Raw genomic sequence first — 12,330 nt, forward strand, 5'->3', positions numbered from 1 at the left:
AGAAAAACGAGAAGGGCGCTCCAGGGGAAGGACCAGCCCCAGCAAAATTATGGAAGTGGGACGAACTGTGGTGTGAGTGAGAAAATATCTAAATTTGTAGCATTAGCATAAGGATAGACTCTGATTTGAATGATTGCCAGCCAATGGAAGAGATATTTCTTAGTTAAGTGAGTATTGGGGAGGACATGTAGTCAGCATTCCCAAAACAGCAACTTCCTTTTTTGACACCAAGATCAGCCCTAACCAGATTTTCTTTTCCACAAAGCCTCCTCCAGAGTTGATGCTTCCCCTCCTTCCCCTAACTTAAACTACTTCACCCATCCCCTCAGATATAATTGGTTCCTATAATTCTTTATAATTATTTTGAGCTCATTCTCAATTATTACCTCATCTTCCCCATAAGCTTTGGAGGCAGGAGACCTGACGGCTATGTCTTTCTCTCCTCTAGTTCAGGACCTTTTAAACTCTGTACATGCTGTTCATTTGGCATCTGGCATAGCATTTCAAAAACAGAAGCAGATATTATTTTGTCATAATTGTTTCCCGGGCAGGTAGTGTCCAAGGTCATTAGATATGAAATGGCAGTAAAACTGGCCACCACTTGAGAAAGCCTGCAACGGACCAGGTGTCTTACACCTGTCACTTCCTTTAATCTTCATATATCGTCAGTATTGTGAAATTGGTATTGTTACCCCGATTTTCCAGATGAGAAAACTGAAACTCAGAGAGATTAATTTATCCCTGTTTTTCAACATTCCATGAACAAAGATTTACTGACATACTCATGATGGGGATGTGATGCTTAGAGATGCTGAAGAGAAAACATGGCCCATTCCCATACGCAACTTACAGTCTAGTAAAGAAATCAGACATGCATACAAATGAATGTGAAACAGTGCATTTGGGAGGTTTCAACTTGGTCACAAGAGTCAAGAGAAAGTCTTACCATGGGAGGTAAAGGTCTTACTTCATGGGAAGTAAGAAGGAAAGATTCTTTCTGGTGTAACATGGAGGAGTCAGGATGAAAACCTACATCTGTCTGACTCACAAGTTTAAGGTCCAGTATTTTTTAAATTCATGAGATCAAAATAAATAGTTTCAACCCAGACAGAGCTCTCATTGGTCACTTTTGAAGAATGCAAGAAAATAAGTTGAAACTGGTGAATAAAGGGTTAAATCTAGTATATTTTTTTTTCCCCCTGAGTTTCATATACAAATTATAATGAATATGCAATTCTTCAAGTAATCAAGTAGGGGAAGTTTCTTTTAATAAAAAATATTTCAGCTAGTAAGATAAAAAGGAATTACATTAATAGAATTAATATACTGCAGCCTGTAATGAATTAAGAAATCTAGATAATAATCAATAATGGTTACTAATATCACAAAAAAGGAGGCAATAAAACATTATTTGCCTCCTAATAGAAATACACTATACATCTATGAAGACTTGCCCAAAAAAAAAAAAAAAAACCTAATCATGCCTTTAAAGGAATTTACAGGAAACACAGGGGACATGTCAAAAGATAACACTGAAATTTAATCATTAAAATCAGAAAATTCAGGGACAAATGACTCAGTTTCTTCACCAAAATCGATGTTAAGAAAAAAAAAAAAAAATAGAAGGATACCTATAGATTAAAAGAGTCCGAACAGAGACTTATTCCCAAAGCTATCTATGAACTTATTAGGATCCAGATTCAAACAAATCATTGTGTGTGTGTGTGCATGTGTGTATGAGAAAATTGGAGAAATCTGATCTCTAACTTGTTACTGAATAATAATAAGGAATTTTTGTTAGTAATAGTATAATTGCCTTTTAAATAAAAAGAACTCTTAAATTTTAGAGGTATATTTAAAAATATGTACAGATAAAAATAAATGTGACAGATTTGCCCCCAAGTCATCATAATAAAACAAGGTTAACTGGAGGATATATACGAAACAAGATTGTCCATGGATTGATTGTTAAATCTTAATGCGAACATGGAGATTCATTATACTCTTCACTACATTTTTGTGTATTTTTGAAACGTATAAATTTCAATCATGGATTTGACTTAATTTTTTAGCCCAAGTCTTTTTCTTTTTTCCATGCTCCTCTCTGCCCCCTCTCTCCATCAGAAAAAGGGATCATGTGAGCCACGGGGCTATCCTTGTTTTAATCACCGTCCTCTCCCTTGCTGGACAAGGCGGTTCTTCACCAAAATGTATTTTGGCTGACTCTGAAATATGCTACAAGACATAGGGGTTTCAGCCCTGACCCTAAGCAGCCTAAAAAGTACACACCCCTCAGAACAATGTAGATTACACCCTGTCACACCTCTTCCTCATTTTTCAACTTCACTTTTTACCATCGTGCATTTTGACATCATGGACATTTACAATTATCAGCAAGGACACAGTCCTTCTCCATAGTTACTGTAAGTTTACTTTGTGTTTACATAGAAAAGTCCGGTCACTGGCCCGCAAACTCAAGCCCTTAGAGACCTTTGGGTCCAGCTCCCTCCATTCCCAGATGCAGTAAGTTAGTCCCCAACATGTGAGAGGACTTGCCCAGAGTACGTACTAAATAGTAGTGCCAGACCTGGACTTTAAGGTGACAAACACAGTGTTCCTCTCCAATTCTCTGTCTCCAAGAACAGAGGATCATCTAAGACTGTGAGTTGGATTCCTTTTAATCAATGTATCCCCCAAATGTACAGCCTTAAACAACATGGTTAACTCCCTTGAGGTCCCTCCTTTCCCCAGGCTAGCGCGAGAGCACTGATCACAAGCAGAGGCAGTCCTGGCTCAGGGAGGGGGACTCAGAGGCTCAGAGGAGTTGCTGGGCCACAGATGGGGCGCTCCGTGAACAGTGCACCGTAGACCAGGCTTCCTTACCCAGAAGATGCCCATATGTGTTTTCAGGCTGCAATGTTGAACACTTCTTTCTTTTGCCCTTCTCTTAGTCCTTGCATAGGTTCCTTTATTTATAGCTTCAAAAAGCCTTGTATAGATATCAAAAATTTTAAACCCTCTCTTCCTCTCACTTGACACTAAACAGATATAAAACGGAACAAAATTAACATTGTTGATTAGTTCTCTGGCGTCAGTCGTTCCTGAGCTAAAGCAATTGGATGAGGGACTCCTGAAAATAATGTTACAATTTCTTCTCTGTTAATTTCCTATAAAGGCATAAAATTCTGCCATCCCATTCTGTAAGTTTTATAGTTTTCCAAGAAAGCCATACCCAAGAATAACAACTGAATCGCCCAAGGTCTCAGAGGTGGTGAGGACATTGCTGAGAGCTAGGCCTCTAAGGGACCCCAAACCCACTTCTTCCGCACAGCACCAGAGGGAGAAAAGTACCGTGTACGCATCTTTTGGAGCCCAGAGGATGAACAATCTCCCCAGGAGGGACCGGCGGGACCTCAAGGCCCTCTGTTCTTTAATTCCTCTTCATGCCGCCCCTGGGAAAGGCCAAAACAAGTTCTGTGCTTGTTAGAGAGAGCCGTAAAATGGCTGCGGGAGAACAGCCTTGGAGTGAACCTGATATTGGGTGTGTGTAAACGGTTCATGACTCTGCTGTTTAGTGTACATGAGTCACCCAGAACACGGTGAGGCTCCAACATAAACCATGTCCTCGGGCCTCACCCTCAGCTGCTGCCACAAGCTTATTCACACATGATGTGCTAGCCTGGCACTCCAGAGCCCCAAATCCTCTCTGAGTCAGAGCTCATTACGTGGAACACTTCAGACTCGCTGTCCTAATGTTGGCCCATTAGTTTCTTCCTTTCTTCCTTCTTTTCTTTTCTTCTCTTTTCTTTTCTTTGTCTTTCTTTTCTCTCTTTCTCTCTCTCTCTCTGTCTCTTCCTTTGTCCATTTCTTTCTGTCTTTCCTTTTTGGCTATGAAGGAATTCACTGATCAAGTATTTCATTCATTTCACTAGACCTTCACTTTTGAGGGAAATGGATGCATGCATATTTTCACATGTATTTTTAACAGAAAATGAGGAAATAAACAACAACATGGGTTTCTTGGTCATTTTCAGTTCTTCAGAACATCTCATTACCCAGAGCAAACTTATCTCTTGGGCATTCTATTGAATTAAGGATTCACTTTAATCGATAATCATGTAATATTTCTAGATAAAAATTGAGCAGAATAAACTACTGGGTATGTACTAGAGATTTTTCTTTTGTTTCCTCTGTGCCATTTAAATAGACTCCCTCTTTCAAGCTTCAAGTTGCTCTTTTTCCTTCTTTTTTTTTTAAAATACAGTTGACATCTATTTTATTAGTTTCAGGTATACAGCATACTGATTCAACATTTATATATATCATGACATGATCACCCATGATAAGTCCAGTTATCATCTGTCATCATACAGAATTATTACAATATTATTGATAATGTTCCCTAAGCTGTACTTTATATCCCCATGACTTCTTTATTTTAGAAATGGAAGTTTGTACCTCTCAATCTCTTTCACCCATTACCCCTCTGGCAACCACCCTCTCCCCTCTGACAACTACCAGTTTGTTCTTTGTATCTATGAGTCTGTTTCTGTTCTGTTTTATTTTGTTCCTTTGCTTTTTAGATTCCACATATAAATGGCAGGGGTAGAAGCTGCTTTGGTTGTGGGGGGTAGGATGCCTGCCTCAGTGGGTTCACCAGGGAACATGGGGTTGGGGTGAGCAGTGATGGCAAGGTAGCTCTAGAGAGTCAAAAATGGCACCCACCAGAGGCCAGCTAGGTAGAAGGAGAGTAAGAATGGCAGTACCTGACAGTTTTCTGTTCCTAAGGAAAGTTCCTACAGATATTTGCCCTTCCGGCACATGCCCTAAAATGAGTCAATGAATCTCTTTCACATATGACCCAAGTGCTTTTCAGATCAGCATCTCTGGAGCGGGTCGCAGGGTGAGGGAGTTTATGTACAAACCCTTTAAAAGCGGAGTGTTTCCCATAGCCCTCCAGCTCTCCTAGACGTGACCCCACTGGTTTTCAAGGCTGGGTATTACAGGGACTCCTCTTTCTAGTGGGAGCCCCATGGCTAGGGTGCCTAATGTGGTCTTTAAACTCCTCGCTGTTCCGGGAGAACCTTCATATTTGTGATATCCCTCCCACTTGTGGGTCACCATGCCGGGGCTATGCACCCTAACTAGACCACATCTCTGGTCCTCCTATCTGTCTTGATGTGGCTTTTTCTGTTTACCGTTAGTCGTGGAAGACCTGTTCTGCTAGTCTTCAGGTCGTTTTCAGAGACAGGGGTGCCAGAGGTAGTTGCCGTTTTGGTGTGTCCATGGGAGGTCAGCTTAGGATCTTCCTCTTCTGCCATCTTGACCCCTGGGCAGTAGGCTCTAGTTAGTATCTTCTTAACTGAACCAAGGAAAGGAACATGGAAAGTGAGAGGGACAAGCCGTTACTTATGCAACAAAGGCTATGAAGCAATACCAAAGGCACCATGAAGAAGACATTCTACATTTAGCTTCACCTAGAGGTGATCAAAGCCTCTGGAGTCACACTTCTGATTTCTGATTTCCAAGCCCAGTTTCACACTGCCCCTTAGCATATATGTGATTGTGGGCATGTTATTACCCCTGCCACAGCTTCCCTATCTGGAAAATAGAAATAAAATAGCATCTACCTTATAGGGCTTACTCTTGCTAAAACAGTAACCTGTAGAAAATATACATATATATACTATTGTTTTGCCTTCAGAATACCTTGTCTTAAAACTGTCTATGTCATTAGTACATAAACCATGAAACTGAATTTGGATAGATTTGTTCATTATAAGATTGCTCAATATTTGATATCAGGAGTTAGAAAACAAAATAAGTTGGAAACTGCCTAACCAATATAAACCTCAGTGATGTCTTCAGGGAGTTTAAAATTATAATCTTTAATAATTGATCCTTTCATGTAATTCTAGCTTAGATCTATGTCTAGGTATCTTTAACTTTTAGGTTCATGAGCTTATTTATCTTCTTGCTAAAGTTCAAAATCTAATTTCTAACACAGGTTACTTACTGTAATAAACTCTACGAGCTTTAAAATGACAAGTTGAAAGATACAATTTTTTAGAGTTATGAATTAATAGCCATATATGTCAAAGACTTTGAAAGTGCCAACTTTTTCATATTTATAGATATATTATTGAAATGATAAAAAATGAACTGCGGAAAGAGGAAAGAACTGAGAACCACATACAATGAATCAAACATACTTAACAAGACATGTACAGACACTTTGGTGTGCATCTCTTTTATTACATTACATTAATCAAATACTGCTAAAGACATCCATCTGAACAAAGTGTCACAATAATATTCTATAAAAACATTCTTTTGAAAAGAGTCCATCCTGACAGCCATATCAACTATGTTGTCTTAAGTGATTGTCAGACCCACATTTCTCAGAAATTAAGACAATTTAAGTGTGTGGCTCTTGAGCTCCCTTCTGCCTGCCCACTTATTTCTGCCCCCTCTCCCAAAGCTGGTTTTTTTTCAAAGAAAATAATTTAATAAGAGAAAATGCACAAACTCTGGTAATGACTCATAAAAACCTGGCTTTCGATGATTTAAGTTTTTTTTGAAAGCAGGATATCAATGTTTCTCATTTTTGAAGTTTCACAAATTACAATAGAAAATTATGATTATTTAGCAACATAATTAATCTGACCTTAAGAGGACTTTTTCCTAATGTAACATAGAAATGATGGTTGTACATAGTTGTAATGAGGTATCTTTTCATTTTCATACTGATAAACTACCTGAGTATTGCAATTTTTTTTAAAGATTTTATTTATTTATTTGACAGAGAGAGAGATCACAAGTAGGCAGAGAGGCAGGCAGAGAGAGAGGAGGAAGCAGGCTCCCCACTGAGCAGAGAACCCGACGCGGGGCTCGATCCCAGGACCCTGAGATCATGACCTGAGCCGAAGGCAACGGCTTAATCCACTGAGCCACCCAGGCACCCCAAGTATTGCAATTTTTATATGTAACTGCTCATAATGCATGTTTGGATTTCTCTGCTTAAATTCTGTTGTATTCTATTAAAGTCCTACTTTTTTTTTAATATTTTATTTATTTGACAGAGAGAAATTACAAGTAGGCAGAGAGACAGGCAGAGAGAGAGGAGGAAGCAGGTTCCCTGCGGAGCAGAGAGTCCGATGTGGGGCTCGATCCCAGAACCCTGAGATCATGACCTGAGCTGAAGGCAGTGGCCTTAACCCACTGAGCTACCCAGGCGCCCTAGAGTCCTACTTTATAGAAAATGAAATCTATCACTTAATATTCTAGTTAATATTGAGATGAACACATATGATAGCAAATAGGTGAGGAAGATGAGTAACCTCGCAGGATCTGTAGCCATCAGGCTATGCAAAAATCATAGTATATTACTACTAAGTCCTTTTTGTTATAGTCAGATATTTCAGGGAAAGTGACAACAACATATTAAAAAACACAACTTTTTTTTTCTTTAAATAGCTCATGTAGCTCATCTTATACATTCAGACAAGACTTACAGCTCTCTATTCTTACATTTTGGTTTTGCCCTTTCTAAATTAACACTAAAGGTACCAGTTTTATTTTTTTTACCCTGAGGGAAAAAAACTTTAAACATCTTTAGGGCTAGACATTTTTCTTAATTACTATGCAGTTGAACAATCAAAATCTAAAAACTGGAAGCTAGTGACTGGGTGGGTGACTGATTTTAATATCTTTATTTTTAGGGAAACGTAAGACAAAACTGATGGCAGGTAGAAAGAAGACAAAAGTGTCTACAAGCTGCTTAGTCACCTATATATAAAAAGCATTTGGAAAAAGGGCAAATTAAGCCAATTACACCTTTGCTTCCATATAAATTCAATTTTCTCTTTCAGTTTGAAAACACAGTTTTAATATTATACCATCCCCACCCCCCCAAAAAAGCACCCAACAAATACGCAAGTAATTTTTCAGTTTGATGTAATATAGCTAGAACCCACTCTTCTAAAATTACAGTAACTGTATAGAAAGAAAATCTGAGGTACAGACATGATGACTTTTTAGACCGTGTTGGGGCCACCTCCAAAATCCGGTTCTCTTATTATAAAACACCTATACAAGTTCTTTCTCTTCCAGTCCTCGGCACATTCAGTGACCAGCCCCACTTTTTCCTACCACTGCACTACCAACCTAGTAAATTCTATGTATTACTAATCTCTATTAACCTTGATCTACTAGATTTCTTACTTATATGTAAAAAAAACATGACAGCCTGGTTTAAAAAAAAGAAGTCATTCTCATCATTCAGTCCAGTAGGTCAAGCCCCCAAACCAAAGCAAGTTCTCCCTTCAGATTTTCCACTGAACAGCTAAATCTATTTTACTCTGATTAGCTTTCAAACTTTCTTGAAACTCATCATTTAATTGTATTAGTGTTCTAGATGTCAGAACACAATTTTATTTGATACTCTTTAAACTGAAAATAAACTTTACCAAGAAATCATGTTAATTTTCTTTAAGTACTCTGGAAAAACACAGAAGGTTTTGAATTCAAACAAATATAAAATGTATTTATGATTTGGATCTTTACCAGTATAAAGTATGTTTTTGGCTATTAAATCTTATGACCACAATCTATTCATCTGTGCTATATGAGAGATTAATAAGAGCAATAATTTAAGCATTTTTCTCTAATCCTGACCATAGTTCTGCAAGCTAAGTACATCACTCTTAACTTGCCAGCAAGGGTATGGAGGTTGAGTCGGATGGAGCTTGCCTGAGGTTGTAGTAGTAGTAAGTAGGCAGAGCCTACTTACATAACTCAGTCCCCAAAACAAACAACCCAATTAAAAAATGGGCAGAGGACATGAATAGACATTTTCCCAAAGAAGACGTGCAGATGGCCAACAGACACACAAAAAGATGCTCAACATCACACATCATCAGGGAAATGCAAATCAAAACCACTATGAGATGTCACTTTACACCTGTCAGAATGGCTGAAATCAAGAAAACAAGAAATACCAAGTGGTGGTGAGGATGTAGGAAAAAAGAAACCCTTGTACACTGTTGATCAGAATACAAAGTGGTATAACTACTATAGAAAATAGTATGGAGTTTCTGTATGAAATACTGTATGATCCGATAATTCTACCACTGGGTATTTACCTAAAAAAAATATAAACACTAGTTCAAAGAGATATATGCAGCCTTAAGTTCACTGAAGCATTATTTATAATAGCCAAGATATGGGAGCAACCTAAGTCTCCATCAATAGGTGAATGGGCAAAGAAGATGCAGTATACACACACACACACACACGCACACACGTTTAGCTGTGGTCGAATATTATGCAGTCATAAAAAAGGTTAAGTTCTGCCAGTTGCAACAACATGGATGAATCTAGAAGTATTACACTAAGTGAAATAAGTCAGATTGAGAAATATAAATACCATATGATTCCAGTCATATATGGAATTCAAAAAACAAAATAAATGAATAGCCACGCAAACAAAAAGACAGAATCAAAATTGCAAATACAGAGAACAAACTGATGGTTGCCAGAGGGAAGGGGGTAGGGTAGGTGTGCAAAATGGGGGAAGGGCAGTGGGAGATACAGGCTTCCAGTTATGAAATGAATAAATCATGAGAATAAAAGGCACAGCATAGGGAATATAGTCAGTAACATTGTAATAGTGGTGTGCGGTGACCGATGGTAGCTACACTTGCAGTGAGTGATGTAGGAAATGTTGGGGTTCAGAGCAAACAGCCAAGAAAGAGTTCTTGAGATATCTTTGGTGCAAAAAGCTGGTTTTATTAAAGCTCAGAGACAGGACCCACGGGCAGAAAGAACGTCCAATTATATACATTCAATTTGAGAGGGGGTTAGGGATAGTATAAGTCTCTAAATAATTTTGGAAAGTTTCCAGGACCTTGAGGGGGCTTGCTATTGTTAGGAAAAGGTCATTTATTACTGTCTAATAAAACCCGAGCCATGAGACCCTTCAGATATATATCGGTGGGCCATATGCCTGGAGGATGACTGCCAACATGTATCTTGGGAAGTAGAGATAAAGGAAGTTTCCAATGGAATTTTTATATGCTAAAGTAGACTTACAGGATCCTGGGGGCTCAGGCCATGATTGCCTCTTGCCATTACCGAAGTATTAACATTGAGGCAGCTGATTTCCTAGAGGGATGTCACTCTGCCTATTTCAAGGAATTGTCAATGGACTGTAGGTAGTAAGTATATATATATTTTTTTCTTTCTTTTGCCTTTGTTTCCCACATCAGTGAGCATAGCATAACTTATAGAAAAGCTGAATTACTATGTGCTCACCTGAAATTAATGTAATATTACACATCAACTATACTCAAATAAATTTTCTTTAGAGAAATATTAGAAATTCTGTCTTCCCTATATCCATATTCTAGCAATTGGCTGGAGCAGAATGGAATTCATTCAAGTTTAGAGAAACCACAAGCTATCCGGCTATTACTTCCTCCCTCCCATCCCCCTCTCTCAATATGTTCAATTATGTTACTCATTTGTACCCCATACGGACTTTTGTGTGTGAGTGCTGGTCTGAGGCCTTTATAAGATCCTTAGAGAAGTGATCCCATCTCAGCTTCTCATAGGCTCTTTACCCAGCCTCTCTCGTGTCAACACCACGGGCTCTCCATGTTGTGGGGGAAAGCTCGTAAAAGAGAAAGAAGTAGGCTATAACCGGGAAGCAAAATCTGGCTTTGAGTAATTCATGCTTCTTTACAAACAAGCTGAGCTGCCATTACTCTCTGAATCCCAATTTTCTAGTGCAGAAGCTGAAACTGAGAAGAACAGCCAAGAATTTCTCAACAGGCACCATCTCTCCCAGTAGGTGCAGCAAGCGGGTAAAGTAACCTGCCAATTCTCAATGCCTCTGTGGAGCCCCTCAAGGAGGATGTGGGGCTAAAATAAGCCACAAATGGGGAGACGTTCTATTCGGAAAGATTCCCTGGTTGTGTGCCTTCCCTTTTCTCCATCTGCATCCATACAGCCCCCCTCCCATGACTGTCCCATTCATCCAGACTTTGAAAGAGAGCAAACACTCAGAAACAATTGGCAGGTGATTTCAGGTTATTACCTGCCTGCCACGCTAATTACTAGCCATTACCTTCCAGCAGCACACCGTTTTGTACGGTTGTGAGACACAGGAAGGGTCTGCTTAACCAGAAGGATCATTTTTCTCAGACTGAAGAATGCCAGCTTTGGCAGCCTCATGCCTATCAGTGTTATGTAACAATCAGCTGGCACCCGTTCTGTGAGGATTATCCTTGAAGAGGTGCGTACAGGCATCTCACTCAGAAAAGACCAGACGAATAGCCATAGTCATCATTTGCTTCAAATTTCACATCGTTCTGTACTAAGGGAGAAAAAAAACCCCCACAAATCCCATCTTGCAGTGTTCCTACCAAAATGACGCTGAAAACATACAAAATACAGAGTGAATACAACTCTCTCACTTTAGAAGTGCATCTTATAACGAATATGGTTCTGGGTTGCCATCTATGATTACTCATCAATAAGATAAGATTCCGCCACGATCCTAATTTCCACTTGCACAATGGGTATTGCTAATATCTGTAAATTATGGACGTCCCTATTAAAGGAAGATCCATCAAAAATGGTCATTTCTAACCCATACCACATATAAACTATGACACGAGGGATAAATAAAAATTGTAATACTTTTCAGTTACTTTTTAAATTATAAGAATCCTAGTTCTACTGCCTTCATTTTAAGTTTGATTTTATGTTCTTGTGCACCAGTCTCAGCCCGACCAACACGGGAATGTATAGCTTTCCAATTCACCTAGTTAAAACCCCATTATTCTACTCTTCTGTAGCTTGGCAATGAACAAAGACATACCAGGTATGTCACTCATTGTATTTTGCCAGACCTTTGAGGATAATTTACAGGATTTTCCAAAATGACACTTCCTTTTCATTCAGCAGCTTGAACATAAAGACAGAACACTCTTCTGACTGCAAATACAGCAATTATACCAAGTTATGCTTTGACACTGTTACCACAGGCAAGTGGCCAAAGAGCATCCACAGTCAAAATATCTAAGCAAGTTAACAAGCTCCCTTTACTCTCTACAGAGCGGAAGAAGAAAGGGAATCCAGCCCCTGAGAAATGTTAAAGTGAAGGAGAAAAAAGACTGTTGGTGTTTGTTAAAGAAAATGGTGTCAGTGTCTTGGGCTGATCAAGGTGTAGAATCTGAGGCCCTGACAGATGCCCAGGCCTACGTTTGACAGGAAGCCTTTTTCCAGGTCAGATCTTCTTTGATGATCTCAACTAATGAATGACTC

The 12,330-nt window shown here is 39.0% G+C and overlaps 2 long non-coding RNA genes across 2 annotated transcripts in view; one reads left to right on the top strand and one right to left on the bottom strand.

The window, feature by feature from the left end:
• LOC123951115 overlaps positions 1-12,330 on the top strand; it is a 51,438-nt gene that overhangs the window by 14,119 nt on the left and 24,989 nt on the right. The gene's annotated exons all lie outside the window — the stretch shown is intronic.
• The window catches only part of LOC123951114, a 124,691-nt gene continuing 116,908 nt past the window's right edge, over positions 4,548-12,330 (bottom strand). The window contains exon 7 of the long non-coding RNA XR_006820345.1: positions 4,548-5,362. This is a non-coding gene — a long non-coding RNA (uncharacterized LOC123951114). The remainder of the gene's footprint in view (positions 5,363-12,330) is intronic.

Source organism: Meles meles, chromosome 9 (genome assembly GCF_922984935.1).
Source record: "Meles meles chromosome 9, mMelMel3.1 paternal haplotype, whole genome shotgun sequence".
NCBI classification, from domain to species: domain Eukaryota; kingdom Metazoa; phylum Chordata; class Mammalia; order Carnivora; family Mustelidae; genus Meles; species Meles meles.